Genomic DNA, 14,971 nt, shown 5'->3' with positions numbered 1-14,971 from the left:
ATCAAACTAACTATGGAGTACAGCAAGGTTAACTTGAATTTGCGATCAGGAAACAGACTACAGTGTCAAATCTGCTGAATTGGAGAATCGCTTCTTGAATCGGGGCTACAGCGTTCATGTCCTGAAAGATGCAGGTATAAGGGCTGGAATACTTGTCAGAGAGAACTTGTTGCGAAGGGAAATGCCTCGTGATACATCAGAGAGAGTGTATTTTGTTACAAAATACAGCACTGAAGCAGAGAACATTAAAAATAATTGGGGAATCATCGAAAGTGATACGCTACTACGCCAAGTCTTTCCTGAGCCACCAGTCATAAGCTTTAAGAGATGTCCTACCCTAAATGACAAATTAGTCCACAGTTATCTTCTGGGTGACTCTCAAAAAACATGGCTTGACCACAAACCCAAGGGCTCTTCTAAATGTAACCATTGCAACCATTGCAGAAATATTGCACAGAAAAAGCATTTTGTTGAAACATGCTTCCAAAATGGAGTATTACGTCAAGCATTTCATTAACTGTAAAACCACTCATGTCATCTATAGATTGGAATGTCCACAGTGCAAGGTGTTCTACATTGGAATGTCCAAAGTGCAAGGTGTTCTACATTGGAATGTCCACAGTGCAAGGTGTTCTACATTGGAATGTCCACAGTGCAAGGTGTTCTACATTGGAATGTCCACAGTGCAAGGTGTTCTACATTGGAATGTCCACAGTGCAAGGTGTTCTACATTGGAATGTCCACAGTGCAAGGTGTTCTACATTGGAATGTCCACAGTGCAAGGTGTTCTACATTGGAATGTCCACAGTGCAAGGTGTTCTACATTGGAATGTCCACAGTGCAAGGTGTTCTACATTGGAATGTCCACAATGCTAGGTGTTCTACATTGGAATGTCCACAGTGCAAGGTGTTCTACATTGGAATGTCCACAGTGCAAGGTGTTCTACATTGGAATGTCCACAGTGCAAGGTGTTCTACATTGGAATGTCCACAGTGCAAGGTGTTCTACATTGGAATGTCCACAGTGCAAGGTGTTCTACATTGGAATGTCCACAGTGCAAGGTGTTCTACATTGGAATGTCCACAGTGCAAGGTGTTCTACATTGGAATGTCCACAGTGCAAGGTGTTCTACATTGGAATGTCCACAGTGCAAGGTGTTCTACATTGGAATGTCCACGGTGCAAGGTGTTCTACATTGGAATGTCCACAGTGCAAGGTGTTCTACATTGGAATGTCCACAGTGCAAGGTGTTCTACATTGGAATGTCCACAGTGCAAGGTGTTCTACATTGGAACGTCCACAGTGCAAGGTGTTCTACATTGGAATGTCCACAGTGCAAGGTGTTCTACATTGGAATGTCCCTAGTGCAAGGTGTTCTACATTGGAATGTCCCTAGTGCAAGGTGTTCTACATTGGAATGTCCACAGTGCAAGGTGTTCTACATTGGAATGTCCCTAGTGCAAGGTGTTCTACATTGGAATGTCCACAGTGCAAGGTGTTCTACATTGGAATGTCCCTAGTGCAAGGTGTTCTACATTGGAATGTCCACAGTGCAAGGTGTTCTACATTGGAATGTCCACAGTGCAAGGTGTTCTACATTGGAATGTCCACAGTGCAAGGTGTTCTACATTGGAATGTCCACAGTGCAAGGTGTTCTACATTGGAATGTCCACAGTGCAAGGTGTTCTACATTGGAATGTCCACAGTGCAAGGTGTTCTACATTGGAATGTCCACAGTGCAAGGTGTTCTACATTGGAATGTCCACAGTGCAAGGTGTTCTACATTGGAATGTCCACAGTGCAAGGTGTTCTACATTGGAATGTCCACAGTGCAAGGTGTTCTACATTGGAATGTCCACAGTGCAAGGTGTTCTACATTGGAATGTCCACAGTGCAAGGTGTTCTACATTGAAATGTCCACAGTGCAAGGTGTTCTACATTGGAATGTCCACAGTGCAAGGTGTTCTACATTGAAATGTCCACAGTGCAAGGTGTTCTACATTGGAATGTCCACGGTGCAAGGTGTTCTACATTGGAATGTCCACAGTGCAAGGTGTTCTACATTGGAATGTCCACAGTGCAAGGTGTTCTACATTGGAATGTCCACAGTGCAAGGTGTTCTACATTGGAATGTCCACAGTGCAAGGTGTTCTACATTGGACGGACAAAGAGACACCTTCAAGACCGCTTAGTGGAACACAAGTACGCCATACGGGTAGGCAACGAAGACTACCGCATGGCAAGACACTACAAGTCCTTACACCATGGCAACCCTGCCTACCTACAAGCTATGGGTATTGATTATGTTCTGGCCTCAATTAGAAAAGGGGACCGTCTTGAACAGTTAAACCAAAGGGAACGATTTTGGATTTACAAACTACAGGCCACTAAGTACCCTGGTTTAAATAAAGATATGGATTTACAAACTACAGGCCACTAAGTACCCTGGATTTACAAACTACAGGCCACTAAGTACCCTGTTTTAAATGAAGATATGGATTTATCACCTTTCCTGTAGGGTCGTCTTAGGTCCATTTGTTGTCATCTAGTGGCCATTTTGCTCTATTGCCCTCAGCTACGTTCAGACTGTTGTTGTTCATGTTTTGCTGTGTGTACTATGGAATATATTGCTTTCTTACTCTTGACACTTCTCCCAGTCATATTTAAGGTTAGAACTACCTTTCTAACTGTTCTAATACTATTGGCTTGGAGTTGTATTTTTATTATAACATAGTTACAGTATTTTCACTTTTTAATTGGTATAGTATTGTTTACTAGGTGTGTCCAATCAATTGTGTAACCACTCCCTCTTCCAATTAGGGCCAATTGGAAAAGCTGTTCGAAAGAGGACATTGTATTATTTCTTTGTACTTCCTGACGAAGGCCATGCAGCCGAAACGGGTCAGATTTTTTCAACATTGTTTCTATTGAACAGGCCATACAAATAAAGGCATTTTAATGAATTTTATATTAAGAGTGCCTTGGTCCTTCTTTCTTTTTGATGACCAATTCATCCCTTTTACCAAAGAGCACCTTCTGTCTACCAAAATGTACTATTGTGTACCTTAGTAGCGCTTCCCTTCCTCCTCTTTCTATCAGTTTGGTATCAGGTTGTAAAATTCCCTGTTTTCCCCAAAAAAACCTGGTTGGAATATTCCCGGGAATAGAACATCTGGAATCTTCCAACTAGGATTTCAGGACGTCAGTCAGCCTGTTTTTTTTTTAAATGTACATTCCAAACTGAACTGTGATCAGTGAACAATAGTGTGACGTGTGATAGAAGCAACAACAGGTCTGTTTGTTTTACTGCTGGACTGGCTGACGTTGTCCGTGCTAAGCTACACCAGGCCCTGACATCTTTATTGTTGCCCGCTGTCCCCTGGCTCTATGACACTGATGTCATAAACAAATCCTTGTTATGACTTATGTGGTTTTAACAATAAGCTGTCTGTTTGTGTTCTTCACGTCAGTGATCGGTGTGTTTCCAGGCAGATTTTGGTGAGGTCATCAGATTCCAGCCCATTGAGTGACTGTGTAATGGTTACTGCTGACACCATTACGCTGACTCGGGTGACTACTGACACCATTACACTGACTCAGAGAGACTGATTACACCATTACACAGACTCAAAGATGCTGATGACACCATTGCGCTGACTCAGGGTGACTGCTGACTCCATTGCACTGACTCGGGGTGACTGCTGACACCATTACACTGACTCGGGATGCCTGCTGACACCATTATACTGACTAGGGGTGACAGTTGACACCATTACACTGACTCGGGGTGACTGCTGACACCATTACACTGACTCGGGGTGACAGTTGACACCATTACACTGACTCAGGGTGACTGATTACACCATTACACAGACTCAGGGTGACTGTTGACACCATTACACTGACTCAGGGTGACTGTTGACACTATTACACTGACTCAGGGTGACTGCTGACACTATTACACTGACTCAGAGAGACTGATGACACCATTACACTGACTCGGGCTGACTGTTGACATCATTACAAAGATTCAGGGTGATGGACAACATTACACTGACTCAGGGTGACTGTTGACACTATTACACTGACTCAGGGTGACTGCTGACACCATTACACTGACTCAGGGTGACTGACACTATTACACTGACTCAGGATGACTGCTGACACCATTACACTGACTCAGGGTGACTGCTGACACCATTACATTGACTCAGGCTGACTGTTGACACCATTACACTGACTCAGGGTCACTGGTGACATCATTACACAGACTCAGGGTGATGGACAACATTACACAGACTCAGGGTGACTGTTGACACTATTACACTGACTCAGGGTGACTTGACACCATTAAACTGACTCAGGGTGACTGTTGACACTATTACACTGACTCAGGGTGACTGATGACACCATTACACTGACTCAGGGTGACTGATGACACCATTACACTGACTCAGGGTGACTGCTGACACCATTACACTGACTCAGGGTGACTGTTGACACTATTACACTGACTCAGGGTGACTGCTGACACTATTACACTGACTCAGGGAGACTGCTGACACCATTACACTGACTCAGGGTGACTGTTGACACTATTACACTGACTCAGGGTGACTGCTGACACTTACACTGACTCAGGGTGACTGCTGACACCATTACACTGACTCAGAGTGACTACAGACACCATTACACTGACTCAGAGAGACTGATGACACCATTACACTGACTCAGGGTGACTGACACCATTACAATGACTCAAGGTGACAGACACCATTACAATGACCCATAGTGACTGACACCATTACAATGACTCAGGGTGACTGCTGACACCATTACACTGACCCAGGGTCACTGCTAACACCATTACACTGACTCAGAGAGACTGACACCATTACACTGACTCAGGGTGACTGCTGACACCCTTACATTGACTCAGGCTGACTGTTGACACCATTACACTGACTCAGGGTCACTGGTGACACCATTACACTGACTCAGAGAGACTGACACCATTACATTGACTCAGGGTGACTGCTGACACCATTACATTGACTCAGGCTGACTGCTGACACCATTACACTGACTCGGGCTGACTGTTGACATCATTACAAAGACTCAGGGTGATGGACAACATTACACAGACTCAGGGTGACTGCTGACACCATTACACTGACTCAGGGTGACTGCTGACACCATTACATTGACTCAGGCTGACTGTTGACACCATTACACTGACTCAGGGTCACTGGTGACACCATTACACTGACTCAGAGAGACTGACACCATTACACTGACTCAGGGTGACTGCTGACACCATTACATTGACTCAGGCTGACTGCTGACACCATTACACTGACTCGGGCTGACTGTTGACATCATTACAAAGACTCAGGGTGATGGACAACATTACACAGACTCAGGGTGACTGCTGACACCATTACACTGACTCTGGGTGACTGCTGACACCATTACACTGACTCGGGATGCCTGCTGACACCATTACACTGACTTGGGGTGACTGCTGACACCATTACACTGACTCAGGGTGACTGTTGACACTATTACACTGACTCAGGGTGACTGCTGACACCATTACACTGACTCAGGGTGACTGACACCATTACACTGACTCAGGGTGACTGCTGACACCATTACACTGACTCAGGGTGACTGCTGACACCATTACATTGACTCAGGCTGACTGTTGACACCATTACACTGACTCAGGGTCACTGGTGACATCATTACACAGACTCAGGGTGATGGACAACATTACACAGACTCAGGGTGACTGTTGACACTATTACACTGACTCAGGGTAACTGCTGACACCATTACACTGACTCAGGGTGACTGCTGACACCATTACATTGACTCAGGCTGACTGTTGACACTATTACACTGACTCAGGGTGACTGTTGACACTATTACACTGACTCAGGGTAACTGCTGACACCATTACACTGACTCAGGGTGACTGCTGACACCATTACAATGACTCGGGCTGACTGTTGACACCATTACACTGACTCAGGGTGACTACAGACACCATTACACTGACTCAGAGAGACTGATGACACCATTACACGGACTCAGGGTGATGGACAACATTACACAGACTCAGGGTGACTGTTGACACTATTACACTGACTCAGGGTGACTTGACACCATTAAACTGACTCAGGGTGACTGTTGACACTATTACACTGACTCAGGGTGACTGATGACACCATTACACTGACTCAGGGTGACTGATTACACCATTACACTGACTCAGGGTGACTGCTGACACCATTACACTGACTCAGGGTGACTGTTGACACTATTACACTGACTCAGGGTGACTGCTGACACTATTACACTGACTCAGGGAGACTGCTGACACCATTACACTGACTCAGGGTGACTGTTGACACTATTACACTGACTCAGGGTGACTGCTGACACTTACACTGACTCAGGGTGACTGCTGACACCATTACACTGACTCAGAGTGACTACAGACACCATTACACTGACTCAGAGAGACTGATGACACCATTACACGGACTCAGGGTGACTGACACCATTACAATGACTCAAGGTGACAGACACCATTACAATGACCCATAGTGACTGACACCATTACAATGACTCAGGGTGACTGCTGACACCATTACACTGACCCAGGGTCACTGCTAACACCATTACACTGACTCAGAGAGACTGACACCATTACACTGACTCAGGGTGACTGCTGACACCCTTACATTGACTCAGGCTGACTGTTGACACCATTACACTGACTCAGGGTCACTGGTGACACCATTACACTGACTCAGAGAGACTGACACCATTACATTGACTCAGGGTGACTGCTGACACCATTACATTGACTCAGGCTGACTGCTGACACCATTACACTGACTCGGGCTGACTGTTGACATCATTACAAAGACTCAGGGTGATGGACAACATTACACAGACTCAGGGTGACTGCTGACACCATTACACTGACTCAGGGTGACTGCTGACACCATTACATTGACTCAGGCTGACTGTTGACACCATTACACTGACTCAGGGTCACTGGTGACACCATTACACTGACTCAGAGAGACTGACACCATTACACTGACTCAGGGTGACTGCTGACACCATTACATTGACTCAGGCTGACTGCTGACACCATTACACTGACTCGGGCTGACTGTTGACATCATTACAAAGACTCAGGGTGATGGACAACATTACACAGACTCAGGGTGACTGCTGACACCATTACACTGACTCTGGGTGACTGCTGACACCATTACACTGACTCGGGATGCCTGCTGACACCATTACACTGACTTGGGGTGACTGCTGACACCATTACACTGACTCAGGGTGACTGTTGACACTATTACACTGACTCAGGGTGACTGCTGACACCATTACACTGACTCAGGGTGACTGACACCATTACACTGACTCAGGGTGACTGCTGACACCATTACACTGACTCAGGGTGACTGCTGACACCATTACATTGACTCAGGCTGACTGTTGACACCATTACACTGACTCAGGGTCACTGGTGACATCATTACACAGACTCAGGGTGATGGACAACATTACACAGACTCAGGGTGACTGTTGACACTATTACACTGACTCAGGGTAACTGCTGACACCATTACACTGACTCAGGGTGACTGCTGACACCATTACATTGACTCAGGCTGACTGTTGACACCATTACACTGACTCAGGGTGACTGTTGACACTATTACACTGACTCAGGGTAACTGCTGACACCATTACACTGACTCAGGGTGACTGCTGACACCATTACATTGACTCGGGCTGACTGTTGACACCATTACACTGACTCAGGGTGACTACAGACACCATTACACTGACTCAGAGAGACTGATGACACCATTACACGGACTCAGGGTGACTGACACCATTACAATGACTCAGGGTGACTGCTGACACCATTACATTGACTAAGGCTGACTGCTGACACCATTACACTGACTCAGGGTCACTGGTGACACCATTACACTGACTCAGAGAGACTGACACCATTACACTGACTCAGGGTGACTGCTGACACCATTACATTGACTCAGGCTGACTGCTGACACCATTACACTGACTCAGGCTGACTGCTGACACCATTACACAGACTCAGGGTGACTGATGACACCATTACAAAGACTCAGGGTGATGGACACCATTATACTGATGGTGTCCGTCACTCTGAGTCAGTTTAATGGTGTCAACAGTTACCCCGAGTCAGTTTAATGGTGTCCGTCACCCTGAGTCAGTGTAATGGTGTCATCAGTTGACACCATTACACTGACTCAGGGTGACTGACACAATTACACTGACTTAGGGGGACTCACCTTAATAAGTCAAACCCATTGAATTGTTTACAACACAACAATGACTCAGAGTCTTTCTGGTGCTCATATGTCTTTCAGAGGAATACACACTTGATGCCTGTTGTGTTGTGAGAGCATTGCTGTTTGTTTTCTCTCCCTGTCTCGCTAGAATTTGTCCCATAAAGTGCCCATAGTTCCTCGCTCTTACTTTGTATTTTACCGTTATTAATTTAACTAAGCAAGTCAGTCAAGAACAAACTGTTATTTACAATGACGGCCTAGGAACAGTGGGTTAACTGCCTTGTTCAGGGGCAGAACGACAGATTTTGACCTTGTCAACTCGGGGATTCGATTTAGCAACCTTTCGGGTTACTGGCCCAACGCTCTAACCACTAGGCTACCTTGCCAAGTTGTCTACCCTATAAATATGCCCCAACAGAGGCAGTTTATACCCCCAACATTATCGTGGAAACAGGGTCATGATGCTTGGCACAGAACTGACTAGGCAGCTGCCTTTCAAACAGGTAGATATAACATCCAGTCTAGACTAACTGCACCAGCGACAACAGGTATATAATACCCCATAACACCCAGTCTAGACTAACTGCACCAGCGACAACAGGTATATAATACCCCATAACACCCAGTCTAGACTAACTGCACCAGCGACAGCAGGTATATAATACCCCATAACACCCAGTCTAGACTAACTGCACCAGCAACAACAGGTATATAATACCCCATAACACCCAGTCTAGACTAACTGCACCAGCGACAACAGGTTTTGATATTAAAGACAACAGTTTCTGATATTAACGATAATAGGTTCTGATATTAAAGACAACAAGGTCTGAATCACTGCCCCCTCTTCTTACCTTCTCTATCTCTCCCTCTCTCTCTCCTCTCTTTCTCTCTCTCTCTTCCTCTCCCCTCTCTATATCTCTCTCTCTCTCCCTCTCGCTCGCCATCTCACTCACTGGTGAGGGATAAGCATGGCAGGAAGATGAGTAAATGTCATTGGCCCTTTAGACGTCATCTTTGGCATCTCTCTGGAGTTCCAGACGCACACAGTCAGCCAGCCAGCCTAGTCAGACCTGCCCAGCCAGCCAGCCAGCCAGCCTAGTCAGACACGCCCAGCCAGCCAGCCTGGAGATATACAACTTTTTTATGAGTAGCCAAACAATTTATTACAGGGAAGATCAGCAGAGTACTAAATCCTGGGGATGCTGGAAGGACACTACTGTCATAGTATTGACAATCTTGTTCTGGGCTGTAAAAACAACAGGGGGAGAAGGGAGAAGATAGATGATGTCATGCTGCTGTGAACTTTCCAGTGAAACCTCTAAATTTCAACTTTACAAACAACCCGTAGTGGAGCTACTCTGTTATTGTAATTATTTACTTAGCAGGATTTCAAAAGTAAATGTCACAAATCACAAAATTACTTAATCTCACTCTTCTCTCTTTCTGTCTTCCTCTGTCTCTTTCTCTCTCTCTCGTCTTCTCAGTGGCTCCAAGAGAAAGTGAAGGAGGCCAACCTTGATCCCCGTGAGAGCGTGGTTGCCATGGAAGCACAGGTCAGCCAGTCGACCTCCGCCGTCCCTCGACTCCCTCCTCTCGGTCCTATCAGTCATTTGTGGTAGTTCTGTCTGAGTGGGCACGTTCATTACATCATCTGTGATCTCTCCCTGGCTACATCCCTGGCTATTCTCTATGTAGTGCACTACTTTTGACCAGGGCGTTTTTGGGACGGAGCCCCCTAACGCCCCTCTCCCCTATGGTGTCCAGAGGAAAGACTTCCCTAAGGGGATCAGATGCACTCCACTTCACTCTTTGATCTAACAAGGCCCAGGGTGAGTTCCTCCCTGTCTGATCTTACAAGGCCCAGGGTGACTTCCTCCCTGTCTGATCTTACAAGGCCCAGGGGGACTTCCTCCCTGTCTGATCTTACAAGGCCCAGGGTGACTTCCTCCCTGTCTGATCTTACAAGGCCCAGGTTGAGTTCCTCTCTGTCTGATCTTACAAGGCCCAGGGGGACTTCCTCCCTGTCTGATCTTACAAGGCCCAGGGGGACTTCCTCCCTGTCTGATCTTACAAGGCCCAGGGGGACTTCCTCCATGTCTGATCTTTCAAGGCCCAGGGGGACTTCCTCCCTGTCTGATCTTACAAGGCCCAGGGTGAGTTCCTCCCTGTCTGATCTTACAAGGCCCAGGGTGACTTCCTCCCTGTCTGATCTTTCAAGGGCCACGGTTACTTCCTCCCTGTCTGATCTTACAAGGCCCAGGGGGACTTCCTCCATGTCTGATCTTTCAAGGCCCAGGGGGACTTCCTCCATGTCTGATCTTTCAAGGCCCAGGGGGACTTCCTCCCTGTCTGATCTTACAAGGCCCAGGGGGACTTCCTCCCTGTCTGATCTTACAAGGCCCAGGGGGACTTCCTCCCTGTCTGATCTTTCAAGGCCCAGGGGGACTTCCTCCCTGTCTGATCTTACAAGGCCCAGGGGGACTTCCTCCATGTCTGATCTTTCAAGGCCATGGGGGACTTCCTCCCTGTCTGATCTTACAAGGCCCAGGGGGACTTCCTCCATGTCTGATCTTTCAAGGCCCAGGGGGACTTCCTCCCTGTCTGATCTTACAAGGCCCAGGGGGACTTCCTCCCTGTCTGATCTTACAAGGCCCAGGGGGACTTCCTCCATGTCTGATCTTTCAAGGCCCAGGGGGACTTCCTCCCTGTCTGATCTTACAAGGCCCAGGGTGAGTTCCTCCCTGTCTGATCTTTCAAGGCCCAGGGTGACTTCCTCCCTGTCTGATCTTTCAAGGGCCACGGTTACTTCCTCCCTGTCTGATCTTACAAGGCCCAGGCCCAGGGTGAGTTCCTCCCTGCCTCTCTTCAGGCTTTTATCTGATGACTCTTTCTGAAAGAGTTGGACTATAACATGAGCAACAGGTCCCAAATCTTGCTGCTGTGATGGCACACTGTGGTATTTCACCCAGTAGCTATGGGAGTTTATCAAAATCGGGTTTGTTTTCAAATTCTTTGTGGATCTGTCTAATCTAAGGGAAATATGTGTCTCTAATATGGTCATATATTGGGCAGGAGGTTAGGAAGTGCAGCTCAGTTTCCACCTCATTTTGTGGGCAGTGTGCACATAGCCTGTCTTCTCATGAGAGTCAGGTCTGCCTACGGCGGCCTTTCTCAATAGCAAGGCTATGCTCACTGAGTCTGTACATAGTCAAACCTTTCCTTAGGTTTGGGTCAGTAACAGTGGTCAGGTATTCTGCCACTGTGTACTCTCTGTTTAGGGACAAATATAATTCTAGTCTGCTCTGTTTTTTTGTAAATTCTAATGTCAAGTAATAATTATTTTGTTTTCTCATGATTTGGTTGGGTCTAATTGTGTTGCTGTCCTTGGGCTCTGTGGGGTCTGTTTGTGTTTGTGAACAGAGCCCCAGGACCAGCTTGCTTAGGGGACTCTTCTCCAGGTTAATCTCTTTGTAGGCGATGGCTTTGTTATGGAAGGTTTAGGAATCGCTTCCTTTTAGGTGGCTGTAGAATTTCAAGGCTCTTTTCTGGATTTTGATAACTAGCTGGTATCGGCCTAATTCTGCTCTGCATGCATTGGTTGGTGTTTTATGTTGTACACGGATGATATTTTTTGCAGAATTCTGCGTGCAGAGTCTCAATTTGGTACATGTCCCATTTTGTGATTTGGTATATGTCCCACCTTGGTTGGTGAGCAGACCCCAGACCTCACAACCATAAAGGGCAATGGGTTCTATAACAGATTCAACTATTTTCAGCCAGAACCTGATTGGTATGTCGAATTTTATGTTCCTTTTGATGGCATAGAAGGCCCTTCTTGCCTTGTCTCTCAGGTCGTTCACAGCTTTGTGGAAGTTACCTGTGGCGTTGATGTTTAGGCCAAGGTATTTTTTGTTTGTTTGTGTGCTCTAGGGCAACGGTGTCTAGCTGGAATTTGTATTTGAGGTCCTGGCATCTGGACCTTTTTTGGAACACCATTATTTTTGTCTTACTGAGATTTACTGTCAGGGTCCAGGTCTGGCAGAATCTGTGCATAAGATCTAGGTGCTGCTGTAGGCCCTCTTTGGTTGGTGACAGAAGCACCAGATCATCAGCAGACAGTAGACATTTGACTTCATATTCTAGTAGGGTGAGGCCAGGTGCTGCAGACTGTTCTAGTGCCCTCGCCAATTAGTTGATATGGAAGGTGGGGCTTAAGCTGAATCACTGTCTCACCCCTGTGGAAAGAGATGTGTGTTTTTTCCCAAGTTTAACAGCACACTTGTTGCTTGTGTACATGGATTTTATAATGTCATATGTTTTTCCCCAACACCACTTTCTATCAATTTGTATAGTAGACCCTCATGGCAAATTGAGTCTAAGTATTTTTTTAAAACAACAAAGCTGGAGAGACTTTGCCTTTGTTTGTTTGTTTGTTTGTTAATTAGGCTGTGTATGGTGAATATGTGGTCTGTCGTATGATAATTTGGTAAAAAGACAATTTGACATTTCCTCAGTATATTGTTTTCACTGAGGAAATGTATGAGTCTGCTGTTAATGATAATGCAGAGGATTTTCCCAAGGTTGCTGTTGACGCATATCCCACAGTAGTTGTCGGGGTCAAATTTGTCTCCACTTTTGTGGATTGGGGTGATCAGTCCTTGGTTCCATATATTGGGGAAGATGCCAGAGCTAAGGATGATGTTAAAGAGTTTTAGTATAGCCAATTGGAATTTGTGGTCTGTATATTTTATAATTTCATTGAGGATACCATCAACACCACAGGCCTTTTTGGGTTGGAGGGTTTTTATTTTGTCCTGTAGTTCATTCAATGTAATTGGAGAATCCGGTGGGTTCTGGTAGTCTTTAATAGTTGATTCTACGATTTGTATTTGATCATGTATATGTTTTTGCTGTTTGTTCTTTGTTATAGAGCCAGAAATATTGGAGAAGTGGTTTACCCATACATCTCCATTTTGGATAGATAATTCTTTGTGTTGTTGTTTGTTTTGTGTTTTCCAATTTCTCTCTCTCTCTCTCTCTTTCTCTCTCTCTCTCTTTCTCTCTCTCTCAAGGGTTTTATTGGCATGGGAAACACGTTTACATTGCAGAAGAAAATGAAATAGAGAATAAGGGAAATAAACAAAGGTTTTAAATGTTATGTTATTGGCTTTGTACAGTGTTGTAGCAATGAGAAAATAGTTGAAGTGTGAAAGGGAAAATAAATAAACAGATCATGTTGGCTGTACTCCACTGGTTGCCCCGTTCTCATGGTAACGGGCCACAAATCTTGCTGCTGTGATTGACGCACTGGGATATTTTGCGTAACAGACGTGGGAGTTTATCAATGTTTGATTTGTTTTCAAATTATTTTGCGGGTCTGTGTAATCTGAGGGAAATATGTGTCTCTAGTATGGTCATACATTTAGGAAGGCTAGGAAGTGCAGCTCAGTTTACACCTCATTTTGTGGGCAGTGTGCACATAGCTTGTCTGCCTACGGCGGCCTTTCTCAATAGCAAGGCTATGATCAATGAGTCGTTACGTGGTCAAGGATTTTCTTAGGTTTGGGTCGGTAACAGTGGTCAGTTATTCTGCCACTGTGTACTCTCTGTTTAGGGCCAGATAACATTCTAGTTTGCTCAGTTTTTTCGCTTGATTCATTCCAGTCTGTCAAATAGTTATCTTTTGTCTTTCTCGTCTGCTTTGTCCCTCTCTGTCTCTTTACAACTCTTCTCTCTTTTGTTATTTCTGCTCAACTTCCTGACAGGCACACTGGCACTTCCCTCAGGGGGAAGCAGACTTCCCTCTGGTCCAGGAAGCGGTGAGGTGTAGCCAGGTTCCTCAGAGTCCAGGGTGACATGACCAAGGAGAAGTCTGACAGTTAGTCACTGTCACATCAATGGCCCAACTGAACTCAGCTGGATAGATACATGTTATGTCCATTAGCCTGGTATTGGATAAGTTGACACAACACTTTACTTCATGGATCTCACAGATTTATTAGTTGACCATACAGAGATTTGAGAGATGAACTATAACACTGGTTTAATGTGACCATTGCATGTTCTACATAGTTGGCCCTGGAATAACCATACTGGTGTTGTGATCATACCCCTACATGTAGTGGTGGCCCATGCTTGGAGTCGAGTCACATAGGCATGGATGTAAAATATTACATTATTCCCATACCACTGTTGTGTGTCTGTCATCAAAAGATGGCATGCTATATGCTATTATATATATATATATATATATATATATATATATATATATATATATATATATATATATATATATAAAAGCTTTCATTAAAAATATATCACATTTCAGGATGAATTGTATATGAGTAAGCACCATCAACAGGCAGTAAGTAGCGCTACATTATTTAGTGGACACGTTTAAGTATCTCTGTTTTGAAGTGTAATGATATGACTTGTCAACTCTTATCAGTGGATCCAGGCTTGGGGCCAAATTTGAGCGGAGATAAAAAGGTCTAAATGATTGCACACCGCGCAGGGTTTTGTTTCAGCAGAACATTGCATTTAACTAACCATAGACACAACAGATAGATAGCAACAACAACAAAAAAAC

This window comes from Oncorhynchus mykiss, chromosome 32 (genome assembly GCF_013265735.2).
Source record: "Oncorhynchus mykiss isolate Arlee chromosome 32, USDA_OmykA_1.1, whole genome shotgun sequence".
NCBI classification, from domain to species: domain Eukaryota; kingdom Metazoa; phylum Chordata; class Actinopteri; order Salmoniformes; family Salmonidae; genus Oncorhynchus; species Oncorhynchus mykiss.
The sequence above is the reverse complement of the archived record's forward strand: the minus strand, read 5'-3'. Positions refer to the sequence as shown.